The 14,725-nt window shown below is 37.8% G+C and overlaps 1 non-coding gene across 1 annotated transcript; it reads right to left on the reverse strand.

Moving 5' to 3' along the window:
• Window positions 1–7,525: 7,525 nt before the first annotated feature.
• On the reverse strand, window positions 7,526–7,632 carry LOC121229822 (small nucleolar RNA R71). The gene has a single exon (XR_005927778.1). It is a non-coding gene; the product is annotated as a small nucleolar RNA R71 (small nucleolar RNA).
• Between the last annotated feature and the right edge of the window lie 7,093 nt (window positions 7,633–14,725).

Raw genomic sequence — 14,725 nt, forward strand, 5'->3', positions numbered from 1 at the left:
TCGGACACCATCGGCAACCTAGGAACTTGGTCGTGGGGGAGTCTCGGCACCATCGGCAACCTAGGCCCCTGGTCGTGCGAGAGCCTCGGGCACCATCGGCAACCTAGGCCCCTGGTCGTGCGGGATCCTCGGGCACAATCGGCAACCTAGGCCCCTGGTCGTGCGAGAGCCTCGGGCACCATCGACACCTAGGCCCCTGATCGTGCGGGAGCCTCGGGCACCATCAACAACCTAGGCCCCTGGTCGTGCGGGAGCCTCGGGCACCATCGGCAACCTAGGCCCCTGGTCGTGCAGGAGCCTCGGGCACCATCAGTAGCTTCGTGCTTGGATGTACGGGAGCCTCAGACACCATCGGTAACCTAGGCCCTTGGTCAGCGGGAGCCTCGGGTACCATCGGTAACCTAGGCCCTTAGTCATGCGGGAGCCTCGGGCACCATAGGCAACCTAGGACGTTGGATGTGAAGATGCCTCGAGCAGCAGGGGCACCCTGGTGCCTCGGATGTGCGGGCTAAAGAAAAGTGTCCCCGTTTCAGACATACGAATGTTTCCTGGTAGCAGATTGACGATGTTTTTTTAACTCTTTAAGGCGTAGAGATCTGCTGCCCCCCAATGTGGCCCCCCCTCGAGCCCGAGGTGGGGTGCGTCCGCAGCCCCCACGGGGGTCGGATAGTCCCGCAATGACTCACCAACGGTGGTGTGTCGATCACCGGCGCTAGTGGCCGGGGTGATGATTTTCCGGCCGGTCAAGCCCATGCCCATAGAAATGTAGTCAACGACTCCAGGACCAGGTTCCCTATATCAGGCAAAGATATCTTGGGGTGGCTTATGCTGTGACAGCCCTAAATTGACCCTAGTCGGAAAGTGGTTTCGGGACCACAAAACTGAGTCATAAAAACAATTAACCGTTATATTTGATGCTTATTATTTGTATATAGGCATGTGTGAAAATTTCATGTTTGAATTTTGTTAATTGTAAGTGAATTGTGCTAAATAGGACTTGTGTGAGAAAATTTAGAAATGTGCTAGGCAAATGTTAAAGTGGCCTATTGATGCATGTTAGAAAATGTTGTCCTTGCATGTCAAATTACCCAAAACTTAGGATGGTGGCCGGCCATGCTATGGGTTAAAATGTATTATAAACATTTTATGTTAGTGTTTTATGTGAGGAATAATAAAATAAAGAACATGGGTAATAAAATAATAGTGGTTAGTAGGAGGAGAAACAAAAAAAATTGGTGTGGTTGCTCCTCCATTGCCGTGAATTGAAGGAAGAAAACAAAGAAAAAAAAATGTGTTCATCTTTTAACATCCTTGGCCGAAAATGCTAAGAAGAAGGGGAAGGGGAAGTAAAATATTCGGCCACTCCTTCTAGTCTTGAAGAAGGTATGTTTGATGTTATTCCATGAAATTCATGCATATTTTTAGATGTTAGTTTGAATTCTACCTAGCCCATGGTTTAAATTCTTTTTGCTACTTGATGGAGATGATACTCGGCCATGGATGTTGTCATTCTTGGTTGGTGTTGATGTTGTGTTGATGAGGTATCAAGTTATTTTAGTAACCCATGTCAAAATTATGAAAATCATGGTATGGTGTCTTGAGCATTCGGCCATGGTAGGAAGTAGAAGAGAAATATGGTTGTTGTTCATGTTATTTGGATGAAAAAAAAGGGGGTTAGTAGTTAGATAAAGTAGAGTCTAACAAATGAGCACATATGTGCATTAGTTGCTAGATGAAGAAAAATCGGCTAGCAAGTTGTGTACTAAGGCCGAATATGATTTTGAATATTATTGAGTAATGCATGTGTTGAATTGATGGAATGGAGAGGATGCTTTAATTATGTTATGAACAATTATATGTTAAATTAAGGTTTGCTAAGCTAGCTATTAAGGTGAAGTGCAAATGTTAGTATTTGATTACTAGTGTATATATGTGTATTAGCCGAGTTTTGAACTTGAAACAAAATGGTGTTTAGTCAATACAAGTGACCATACTTGTAGAATGTATTAAGTATACAATCGGCCTCAACATAGACATGCATATTCGGCCACATGAATGAATACATAGATTGATGTTGTACGTTCGGCTATAGGTAAGCATATTGATGGCTTTATCTTGACTTAGAAAATCGGCTAAAGGAGAATATTGGCTAATATGTTGAATTTGATTCATGATTTCATACACATATGACTCTAATGCCTAATATACATGGGCTAAGTACCTTGAATTTCTCTTTGATGTTCAAAATGATTAAATCAATTTATTTGTTAAATTAAGCTCAAGAGCAAAGGGGAACTAAATCCGATAAAGGAAAGGAAAAGGTGATCGAATAGACGTTGAAATCGTTCGACAACATCCGAGGTAAGTTTTTGAGTAATGGAACTTAGATTATGATTCGATTAGGTCATGACATATAAATATGACAAATAAACGGTGATATAATGATTCTACTTGAATTATATATTGAGGTGATTAGTTTATACCTATGACGGGTAGCCGAATGTGTATAGAGATCATGTTATAAAGCCAGTCAAAATCATGCTCTTTGTATGTGGCTATTGAGCCGAAATTAGTAAGTGTGATAAGTGTCTTGTGTTTGAGCTTTGGTAATGAAAATGAAATATGGATGTGTCATGATTTATTGATATATGTGAATGGTTATTCGAATGATATCCGGGCTAAGTCCCGAAGGCTTTTATGCTAGTGACTATATCCGGACTAAGATCCGAAGGCATTTGTGCAAGTTGCTATATCCGGGCTAAGACCCGAAGGCATCTGTGCTAGCTACTATATCCGGGCTAAGTCCCAAAGGCATTTATGCTAGTGACCATATCCGGGCTAAGACCCGAAGGCCTTGTGCGAGTGGTTATATCCGGCTAAATCCCGAAGATACTTGGGTTTGGGAATGAGCGATCTTGCTGTAATAATTTCAATTAATACGCTCGTAAAATCCCAATGATGAGGTATGTTCGTATATGCATTGGAATAATTGATTCCTTTTAAATAGTATTCGCTCAATCGATTAACAAGCTTCCGGCCTTTAGTCGAGTTGATTCCTTATGTATGAATATAAGGGTTGGAAATATGAAGTAGGTACGATTTTGAGAATATGTGTATATGAAATTATTCGTTTAGTCATATGAATGCTATACTTCAGTTGTGCATGATTTCATTACTCAAAACTTACTAAGCATTAAATGCTTATTCCGTTTCTTTGATTCTCTGTTTTATAGATTTTGGTTCGTCAGCTATCAGACTCGGGAGTGTCAAAGTCAAAGCCATCCACACTATCAAAGCCCTTTTGGTACTCTTTTAGACGAACTCCGAAAATGGCATGTATAGGACTGCCCTTTTGTTGTTGGTCATGTACCTTTTGGTATTGTATAAATTTGGATAGCCATGCGAAAATGGCTTATATATCTTGAGCATAGCATTATAATCATTTTGTATATTGTTCATTGAGTGGTATGGAAATTATTGGTAACGATTAGCCATTGGAATGGTTAATCACGATCGTTTTAGTGCTATGTACGACAAATGGCTAGTTGATCCATGGAAAATCATGAATTAGGTATAGTCTACCTTAAAAATAGATGCTGACAGCAGCAGTGATGTGAATTTAAAAAATCACTAAAAATAGTAGGAATGGAATTAAATAGCGAATAAATTATGAAATTAAACCTTGATGAGTCTATTTTCATATGAAATAAACGAAACAATCATATGAGCCGTATTTTAAGGGATGTTTAAGTTTTCGTGAAATAGGGCCAGAGCGACTTCTGGATCCCCTGTTCTGAATTTGGAAATTCACTATAAATTAACCAGAGATAATTAGAAGTCATTCCCTATATTTACAAATTCCTTTTTGAGTCTAGTTTCTTTAGAAACAAACGGCATAAGTATTGAAGCCCTGTACAGGAAGATATCTAAGTCGTAATGCATGAAGTTCAGAGTAGTCGAACCCTGAAACAGGTTAGACTTTAACTAATAAAATGTACTAATTGGCTCGACTAAAAATTCTAGAAAAAAACTTGTAGATAGATATATGAGTCCAGTTTCAGGGAAAATTTACGGAATCAGTTTTTGAGTTTTGGAACTCGAGATATGATTTTTAAGGTGACAGTGATGCAGTTACCCAGTTTGTCTGGAAATGGTAAAATGAACTGTATAAATAAGTGAATGAAGTCCGTTAATACCTTGTGTCCGACTCCGGCAATGGTCTCAGGTACGGGGTGTTACATATGCATTGCTATGGCCTCAATGGACATATAACTCTCGACTTGGCATAAAAATCTTGAGATGAAATGATAATGACTTGAAGGAATATTGCTTGATGAGCTCATCTATGTTACTTGGTAGTTCTGAAGGTTTTGGTGACTAACATGTTTGATTGAATGTATGTGTTTAGGCAATTTAGCCAAATGGATGGAAAACATGGTATGTATGCTTAGATTTATTAAACAAGATTGGTAAGTTTAATTTCCATTATACGAACTTACTAAGCATGTAATGCTTACTCCTTTTATTTTCCCCTATCTTACAGTGCTCGGAATCTCACAAAGGTTCGAAGATTGTAGGAGCATTGTCACACTATCAGCTAACTACTTTGGGTATTTATAGTTGAATCATTTTGGTATAATGGCATGTATAGGACAACTTGGCCAATTGTGGCTTGAAATGTTATTTTGTAACCTAGCCATTGGCATGGCTAGTAATGGTTCATTTTGGGTATGATTAAGTAAGCTATTCTGATGATGTATATACACGTGTTATGCTAAGTTCATGTAATTAAATGTTGTTAATGCCTAAGTTAAGCTAAGGTGAGATTGCGACCATGTATGCATGAAATGGTATGCCTTGATGAATGATGGATTTGCTTAATTTGAATGCTTGAAATGGTTGGAATTGGTTGAGTGTTTTATGTGTAGGTCTTTGGGTGATTTTGGGTGAGAAACGAAGCTAGGAAATGGCTTTATTTTGTCCACATGGGCAGACACATGGGCGTGTGTGGAAACACAAAAATATACACACTTTTTTAGGCCCTTTTTAACTCAAATTCCTACAGTTTTAGTAAATTATTGTTGAAAAATATATAAATATTATAAAATAATTATTTTGTACTAAAATTATTAACATAATAATTTTTAATTAATTTTGATCATTTTTTGACAGATTTGCACAAAGGGTGAAAATTGGCTCAGCAGACACTGTTAGAAGCGCAAAATCGAGAAGCGATTTTTGAAGCATGGAGATGAATGAATTTTTTCAGCTAAAGACGGTCCAAATTGTGTATTAATTCATGATATAATTAATTTTAATTTATATCCAATTTAATTTGGATTAAATAAATTATTATCAATAAATTATGAAAAAATGGTCCAGTTGAGTCAAACTGAGTGAACCGAACTGACCAAGAAGTGGACAGCCCAAAACCGTCCATATGCTGACCCAAATCAGCTTATTGGCTGATTATTTAGCTTGAAAAGAGGCCCTTGAAGACTTGTTCAAGTTGCAAACAAACCCCTCCACAATTGGTGGCTTTATAGATTTGCCCCAAGCCTAAATTAGCAAAGTTGAAACTATCACCCTTGCCACATTTGTGGCCGGCCAAGGGAGGTCTCTTTGGCTGATAATTTTAGCTATTTTTAGCAGCCCTCTTCAGCTATAAAACCCCCTTAGACTGGTTATTTGAAACACATCTCAAGCATTCACAGCTTTTCTCTCTTCTTTTCCATTCCAAGTTCCTTTGCTCTCTTGCCGATTTCTCCTCTTGGAAAAGGGGCATTCATCAGCCATTTGGAGCAGCAATTAAGTGTTCATAGCAGCCTTGGTTGACGAGGACAACAGAGAAGGAAGAACGAAGCAACTAGTCAAGCCACAGAAAAACACCAAATTTGATTCTTGTTCCCTATCTCTTTAATTTTTGTTGTTGTTATGATGAACATATCTATGAGTATTTATGTTGATGGAATGGTTAATTTAATCAGTTTAGCTTGAATTTAATTTGTGTTAGGTTGGTTGCATTTCATTTGCTAAAATTGTTAAAATTGTGTTTATGTTGTTATAGGCCTCGGTAATATGCTTGATTAAGTAAAATCTTGACTAAGTCATTCTTGCATTACAATTGTAAGGTAGCTAATGAATTAATTATTTAAACGGATTGAAATTGTAATTAATGGACACTGTACTTAATCAGTGCATGTTTAATCATCTAAGGTAGCTGAGGGTTAAATTAGGAACGGTGTCTGACAATACATTTTCCTTGCATAACTTGCAAGATTATTGTTATTAAACTATTTCAAGGTAGGGATACTTTGTTACCTCACGTAGTCTTTTATATGCTTATTAGATTTAATTAATCGTTTGAATTGACATAAGGATATGTACAAGAGATTATTTCGATTTAATAAGTATGTATGTCCAATAACATATTTTCCTATTAAATATTTGTTTAATCAGTTGAATTGACATAGGGATATAGTCAAGAGATGAATGGATTTTGGCAGGTGTATGTTCATAAGTTAGCAAATTACCAAGTTGCCGTGAATTTATTCGTAACAATATAAACATGAGTTTAATAATTCTACATTAAGAAATGTAATTAATCTAACACAATTATATCATCTAGATTAAAATCGTATTTTGAAATCATCCATTTGAGATTTATTTATTTAGTTTACTTAGTTTAAAATTTTAGTTTTTAATCACCCTCTTCAAACAAAATATTTTTCTTCACTAAAGTGTTTTAAATAGCATTCATAAATAATTATTTTCACAGTCCCTGTGGGTACGATAACTCGACATTTACTTGTCACTTTATTACTTGTTGCGATTGTGTACACTCGCACATTTCTGTCGCTCCAAGTTTTTGGCACTGTTGCCGGGGACTATTTTAGAAAGTCATTATTTGTGAATTTGTTATTTTGCATTTTGGTTTATTTTTCAGTTCAAATTTTAACTAATTAATTTTTTTGTCATTATTTCAGGTGTTTATGAGTATTGACTGAATTATTGATTTACTCCCTGTAGACCCTGAGATAGAAAGAACTTTTCGACAGCGAATCAGATAAGGACCGAAAAGATGAACTTCAAAAATCCGAATCAAGGAAACGGAGTAGACCCTGCTACAAATCCTATCCTTATTGCTGATGATAGGGATAGAGCTTTATGACAGTATGCAATGCCAATGTTTAATGATCTTAATTCGAGTATCAGGAGACCTAAAATCGAGGCACAACAATTTGAGCTGAAGCCAGTTATGTTCCAAATGCTTCAGAATATGGGCCAATTCAGTGGAATGCCTACCGAAGATCCTTACCTCCACTTAAGACTGTTTATGGAGGTGAGTGACTCTTTCAAGTTAACCGGAGTACCTGAAGATGCATTAATGTTGAAGCTATTCCCGTATTCGCTAAGGGACAGAGCTCAAGCCTGGTGAAACTCATTGCCACCAAATTCAATTTCCACATGGCAAGAGTTAGCAGAAAGATTTCTCATGAAGTATTTCCCACCTAGCAAAAATGCTAAGTTGATGAATGAGATCACTGCCTTCCAACAAATGGATGATGAGTCCTTGTATGAGGCATGGGAAAGGCACAAAGAATTATTACGAAAGTGCCTTCATCATAGAATTCCACATTGTATCCAACTTAAGACGTTTTATAATGGTGTCAATGCCCACACGAGGATGGTAGTGGACGCTTCTACTAATGGTGCTCTCCTTTCTAAGTCTTATAATATGGCTTATGAAATCATTGAGAGGATTGCCAGCAACAATTACCAATGGCCAGCCAATCGAGCAGCGTCAGGAAGACGAGTCGCTGGAATACATGAAGTAGACGCTCTCACTTCAATCACATCTCAGGTATTCTCAATATCCTTAGTGCTTAAAAAATTTACCACTAATGGGTTTAATAGTTTTGTAGCACAGCCACCGAATTAATTTGAAAATGTAGCCTATGTATATTGTGTGGAAGGACATTTGTTTGAAGAATGTCCATCGAACCCAGAATCTGTTTATTACATGGGTAACCAGAACCAAAACAGAGGAAGGCAAGGATTGCAATCCAATTTCTATAACCCATCATGGCAAAACCTTCCAAATTTTTCCTGGAGTAACCAAGGGGCTGGACCCAGTAACACATATGCCCAACCTAGATCAACCCAGCCACCTAGTTTTCCCCAACAAGTTCAAAAACCAACCCAAGCTGAACCATCCAATGGCTTAGAAAATTTATTAAAGGCATACATGGCGAAGAATAATGCTTTAATTCAAAGCCAAGCAACTACATTAAAAAATTTGGAAAACCAAATAGGCCAGCTTGCAACTGAACTTAGAAATCTACCACGAGGTGCTTTACCAAGTGATATAATGAATCCAGGGAATGTAGGGAAGGAGCATTGTAAAGCATTGACATTGAGGAGTAAAAAGACTTTAGATCCCAATTTCGTCAAAGTTGAGAATGAGCCAGCTGATGCTCAAGACTTAGAGGAAATTCAATCGAGTGTTGAAATTCCAGTTTCACCAGAACCAGAATCTGCAAAATCTGACAAGGTAACTTCAGAACCATCACATTCTGACCAACTAACAACTCTGTTAGATGCAGAATTACCACAGAAGATGAATCAAGAAGTTCTAGTAAAGAAACCTCCACATCCTACCCTCAAAGACTTCAAAAGCAGAAGCAAGAAATTCAATTCAGGAAGTTCCTAGACGTACTCAAGCAACTTCATATCAACATTCCGTTGGTTGAATCACTTGAACAAATGCCGAACTACGTCAAATTCATGAAGGATATCTTGTCAAAAATTGAAGGCTTGGAGAATTTGAGACGATAGCCTTGACAAAGGAATGTAGAGCATATCTTCAAGACAAACTACCCCCAAAATTAAAGGATCTTGGATGTTTTACCATACCTTGATATATTGGAGCAACATATTGTGGTAAAGCACTATGTGACTTGGGTGCTAGTATCAACTTGATGTCCATGTCAATATTTAGAAAGTTAGGGAGAGGTGAAGTTAGGCTGAATATGATTACACTTCAATTAGCACATCGATCCTTAGACATCTAAAAGGACAAATCGAGGATGCATTGGTACATGTAGACAAATTTATCTTTCCTGCTGACTTTGTGATTCTATACTTTGAAGCAGAAAAAGAGCTGCCAATCATCCTAGGAAGACCATTCTTAGCAACTGGAAGGACCCTTATTGATGTGTAGAAGGGCGAGCTTACTATGCGTGTTCAGGATGATCAGGTAACATTTAATGTTTTTAAGCCTATACGATTTCCTAACACAATTGATGATTGTTCTACAGTGTCTGATTTAGAGGATTTAATCGTGGAGAAAGAACTCAACAATGTTGAGGATCCATTAGAACAAATTTTAACATCAGACCCTTAAAATGATAAAGAGGAGGATAAATACTTATCTTTGCTAGAAGCTAATCAAAGGGGATTTTTAATCTGCAATCATATTTTAAATCTTTGAAGTTAGAGAATAGGGATTATGCCCAGCCAAAAGTGTCTATCGAGGAGCCACCTAAATTAGAACTCAAGGTACTTCCTTTACATTTAAAATATGTTTATTTAGGTAACGCTTCTACCTTGCCTGTGATTGTTTCAGCAGAATTAACCAATGAGCAAGAAGAGAAACTCATCCTTGTATTGAAACAATTCAAGAAGGCTACCGGATGGACCATAGCCGATATTTTTGGTATTAGTCCATCTGTATGCATGCACAAGATCATACCAGAAGATGGCGAGAAAGGGACGGTTGATGGACAATGAAGACTGAACCCCATCATGAAGGACGTAGTAAAGAAAGAAATCATCAAGTGGTTAGATGTGGGTACAATCTACCCTATCTCAGACAGTTCATGGGTAAGTCCAGTCCAGTGCGTACCAAAGAAAGGAGGTATTACCGTCATCGAAAACTAGAATAATGACTTGATATTGACTAGAACAGTTATGGGATAGAGAATTTGTATCGATTACCTAAAGATGAACAAGGTGACTAGGAAAGATCATGTTCCTTTGCCATTTTTGGATTAGATGCTGGATAGACTTGTGGGTTGAGACTATTACTATTTTCATAGATGGATACTCAGGGTATAATCAAATTACAGTAGTACCAGAAGATCAGCACAAGACAACATTCACCTGCCCGTATGATACATCCGCATTTAGACGCATGCCATTTGGTTTATGTAATGCAGCTGCTACATTTCAAAGATGTATGATGTCTATTTTTACTGAATGGTATGTGTAATGTATATGAACTATGTGGTTTGCCATAGTGTTTGGCAATGGAGTATATGTATTTCATGATGCTTATATGCTTAAAATGATAAGTTGATTTGTATATGGCTTACTAAGCTTTTGAAAGCTTACTTTGTGTGTGTTTGCATTGTGTTATAAATATCGAAGCTACTGGAAGCTCGGCGATCGTCGAGGATTATCACCACACTATCAAACTCTGTTTTGGAACCTTTTGAAAATGTATATATCAAAGTATGGCATGTATAGGCTAGGACTATTATGGTTTGTTTTGAGATGTATATATATCTAGCCATGTGATATGGCTTGGTTATGGATGAGACTATGAATGAATTTGGGTATATAAGTTGTGTGAAGAAATTGTATGTTTTGATGGATATAAATGGCCTAGTGAGAAATGGTCAATTTGGTAAGTTAGTTATTTGAATTAGTTATGAAAATGGTATGATTTAGATATGAAAATGAATGAGTTTGGTATGTGATTTTGGTATGTTTTGGTTTTGTTGATAAGGATGAAATTGATTGGTGATTATATGACATTAAGGCTGTATGTTTTGTGATTGAAATTGGTTAAAATTATGGTGCATTTTACTTTGATTTTGGACTTGTAGGGATGACCATTGAGGGTGGCAAATTGGCTTTGCAAATAGCCTATTTCTGTCAACACGGGCGTGTGTCCCCTAGGGTAGTCCTACATTTTAAAGTCAGTCTTGAGAACGGCCTAGATACACGGCGTATAGTCAGCCGTGTGACCCAAGTTAGTTTCTACCACAGCCAAGGCACAAGGGCGTGTCTTGTGGCCGTGTGAATGAGTCAGCATGTATGCCCTGATTTGACACGGCTTAGACACACGGGTGTGTCTAATGTCGTGTGAGACACACAGCCTGTTCATACGGGCTATTTACCGGTAGTAATAGTAAGTGCTCCAATTTGCAGTAATAGTAAGTGCTCCCAAGCCCTATTTTTAATACTCTTTGTATTTTTGAGATCCCGGTAGCTTGCTCTTTCCATTTCTACCCATATTTCATGCTAGGGTTCATGTTTAAAAATTTACCCATGCATGAGTTACTTGTATTTTGATGTTTTATGGAGGAATAGTTATTTTCATGTAAAACCCTTAAAGGGACCTCTTTGCAAAAGTTGTAAAACATGTGGTAGAAATGTGAAAATAATGGAAAATGTGAGCTGCCATAAGAGAGAAAAATGTTCGGCTAGGCTTGGGCAAGATAGAAATTACATGTGTTTCATTATACGAGTCTAGGGACTAAATCGTAAGAATATGAAAGGTTAGAGGCAAAACAGTCATTTGGACTGAGGGTGGAATTTAGGATTGAAATGTATAATGTGAAGTGTTAATGATTTAATTTTGTTGTTATAGACCTCGAGGAACAAATTCCGGAGCTCGATCGAGGAAAACGAAAGGTTTCAGAATAACCGAAACACAGAACCGAAACGATTACCAGGTAAGTTCAAATGACTTAAAGTAAACTTATAATATACATAATTGAATGATTTATAAATGTATGATAGTTACATTTATTGATAACATGAAATTCATCCTTATTAATAACATGTTGATAAATGTCCCGGTTGAGGTTAAAAAGGGAATTCGATGGATAAACCATAAGTGACATGTGAATTGAGATCCTACATGTGTTGCAGTAAGGATTTATCCCGGATGGGTAATCCGTGATCTCAAATATAGAAAGGATCTAGCCCGGACGGGTGTTCCTTTGAATGGTCGAGCCTCTCGAAGAATATGTGTGCATTATGGATTTAGCCCGGACGGGTAATCTGATAAGGGTCTGAATTTAGCCTGGACTAGTAATTCAGATCCGAGCTCATTAAGAGTGTTTGGTACAATACGAGATTTAGCCTGGACTGGTAATCCCACCGTAAAATATGAGGCTCGTGGGAGTGTATATCTGAAATGATCATCTGTATGAATTGACGGGTAATGGATACTCCATCGAGATTTCCTAAAAACTCAAGGGGATTATCATGAGATATATGCGCAAAATGAGATACTGAATGATGAGCTCATCTAAGATAACATTCATAGTGCATTGTTATGTGACTAACTCATTGATTGAGTGTATGCGATAGGGAAGCCATCCTATGCTCATTGAATTTATTACCCAATTTGATTGCATGCTAATTATGTAACACCCCGAATTTGGGCCTAGAAGTATTGGGCCTTGAGTGTGGGTCCGTAAGGCGGTTGTATATAGGTATTTAATTGTGCAATGAAATAACACAATTAAATGTCTGCTTTGGTGGTTAATGGCTCTGAAAAGTGTTGGAGAAATCTTGGGTTCAAACTTGGGCTTTAGCAAAAATTTTGGTATTAAGTGAAAAAAAAACTTGGATGCTTGGATGAGGGTTTTTAAATTATTGTGTTAAATAAATGACACAAGGAAGCTTGTAGTCTAGTGGTTGTGGTGTCATTAAGGTTGTATGGGAGCCTGGGTTCAAGCCTTGGCTCTTGCAATTTATTTTGGTTTTTTTAAGGGAATCTGGACTTTGGCCTTTAGACCTTATAATTAATTGGGGATAAAATATGACACAAAAAGCCTTGTGGCTTAGTGGCAAGTAGCGTGTGGAGCATCTGAGGGGAGGCATGGGGTCGAATCCCATGGTAAGCAAGGAGCATTTATTTTGCTAATAGGGGGCGGCAAGAGTTGGTGTTGAATTTAAACTCTGATGTTGGAGGGATCCCACATTGGGAAGCTAACATAAGAGTGGTTGCGAAGCTGGCTTTAAATAGAGGGAACCATGAGGAGAGTAAAGGTACCTTTTCTTGGCTGATCCCTTTCGCTGTATGGCGTGCTCGTTTGGGTTGGGCGTCGGCTAAGAGTGCTCGGAGCATGGATTAACTCCAGTCTCCTATCAGGTGTGTATTTTCTCGCTACTCTAGCTGTAGGATGGCTATTTCGGGCCGCGATGGGCCGAAAGGGGTCATGTGGGCCTAATGGGCCTACGGGCCCAATTGGATAAGTTGTTTGATTGTGTAGTAAATATTGGACTAGGCTAGGTGAATCTCATATTTGTGGCTAGATTTGGGCTAAAAGGGCCACACGAGCATGTGGGCCCATTTGGGCTGAGAATAGGCTTTAGGCCCATTCGTATTGTTATCCCTGTTTAGAATACTTTAGTTTACCAAATTACTGAAATGCCCTCGATTTGTAGAATTACCATTTTACCCTCGATTTGTAGAATTACTGTTTCACCCTCGATTTACAAAATTACCGTTTTACCCTTGATTTATAGAATTACCATTTTACCCTCGATTTATAGAATTACCATTTTACCCTCGATTTATAGAATTGCCGTTTCACCCTCGATTTACAGAATTATCGTTTTATCCTCAATTTACAAAATTACCATTTTACCCTCAGTTTACAAAATTACCGTTTTACCCTCGATTGTGAAATTACTAAAATACCCCTGTAGGATAGAATTACCAAAATACCCCTAGTTTGTAAAATTACCAAAATACCCCTAGTTTGTAAAATTACTGAAATACCACTGGTTTGTGAAAGTACTGAAATACCCTAAATTTGTAAAATTACCAAAATACCCTTGATTTACAAAATTACAGAAATACCCTTGACTTTCTAAAAATTATAGAAATACCATTGGTTTACAAAATTACTGAAATACCCTTGGTTTGTAGATTTACCAAAACACCCTTGTAGGATGAAATGACTAAAATACCCCTAATAGGTAAAAAGACCATAAAGCCCCTGTAGGGTAAAGTGACCGTAATACCCTTGTATGGTAAAATGACGAATATGCCCTCATGTTCCGTATGACTGATGTGCTTAGGATTTACATATATTGATATTGGATTAGTTAAGTTTGAGTGACAGGTGGTGGTTATCGTAGGTGATTGATTACGGAAACGTTTCAACTTCAACCCATAACAGGTGTGTACTAATCCTCGTAGTAGCTTAGATTAATATATGCTGAGAAGACGAAATGCTAAAATACCGGCATTTTGGGAACTTGTAATGTTGCGTGTGGGTATAGATGCGATAAATACGATAAGATCGCTGTTTGGATCGATGGAATGGGTAAGAACTCAATTTTGTGCACGATGGTAAGTTGGGCCTCAATGGGTAGGAATTGGGCCAAATGGTCTTTTGGGCCCATTTGGGTAAAATTGATAGAAAATGGAATTTGGAGAAGTTGCATGTTAACACGGTTAGTATTGTTGTAAAATTTGGGTTAAGCAGGCTTAGTGGGCTAAATCAGCATTCGTAGGGCCCATTAGGGGTTTTGGGCCCAAAAGCCCGAATTTGATAAGTGGGTTAAAGATCATTGTTTAAACACTCAGAAATATTGACAATTGTAATGAACATGGAAAACCCTGATTTTTGGTAAAATTACGAAAATACCCTTATAATATGAAAAATGACTGTTTTGCCCTTGTGGGCAAGTG

Source organism: Gossypium hirsutum, chromosome A05 (genome assembly GCF_007990345.1).
Source record: "Gossypium hirsutum isolate 1008001.06 chromosome A05, Gossypium_hirsutum_v2.1, whole genome shotgun sequence".
In the NCBI taxonomy this organism is placed as follows: Eukaryota; Viridiplantae; Streptophyta; class Magnoliopsida; order Malvales; family Malvaceae; genus Gossypium; species Gossypium hirsutum.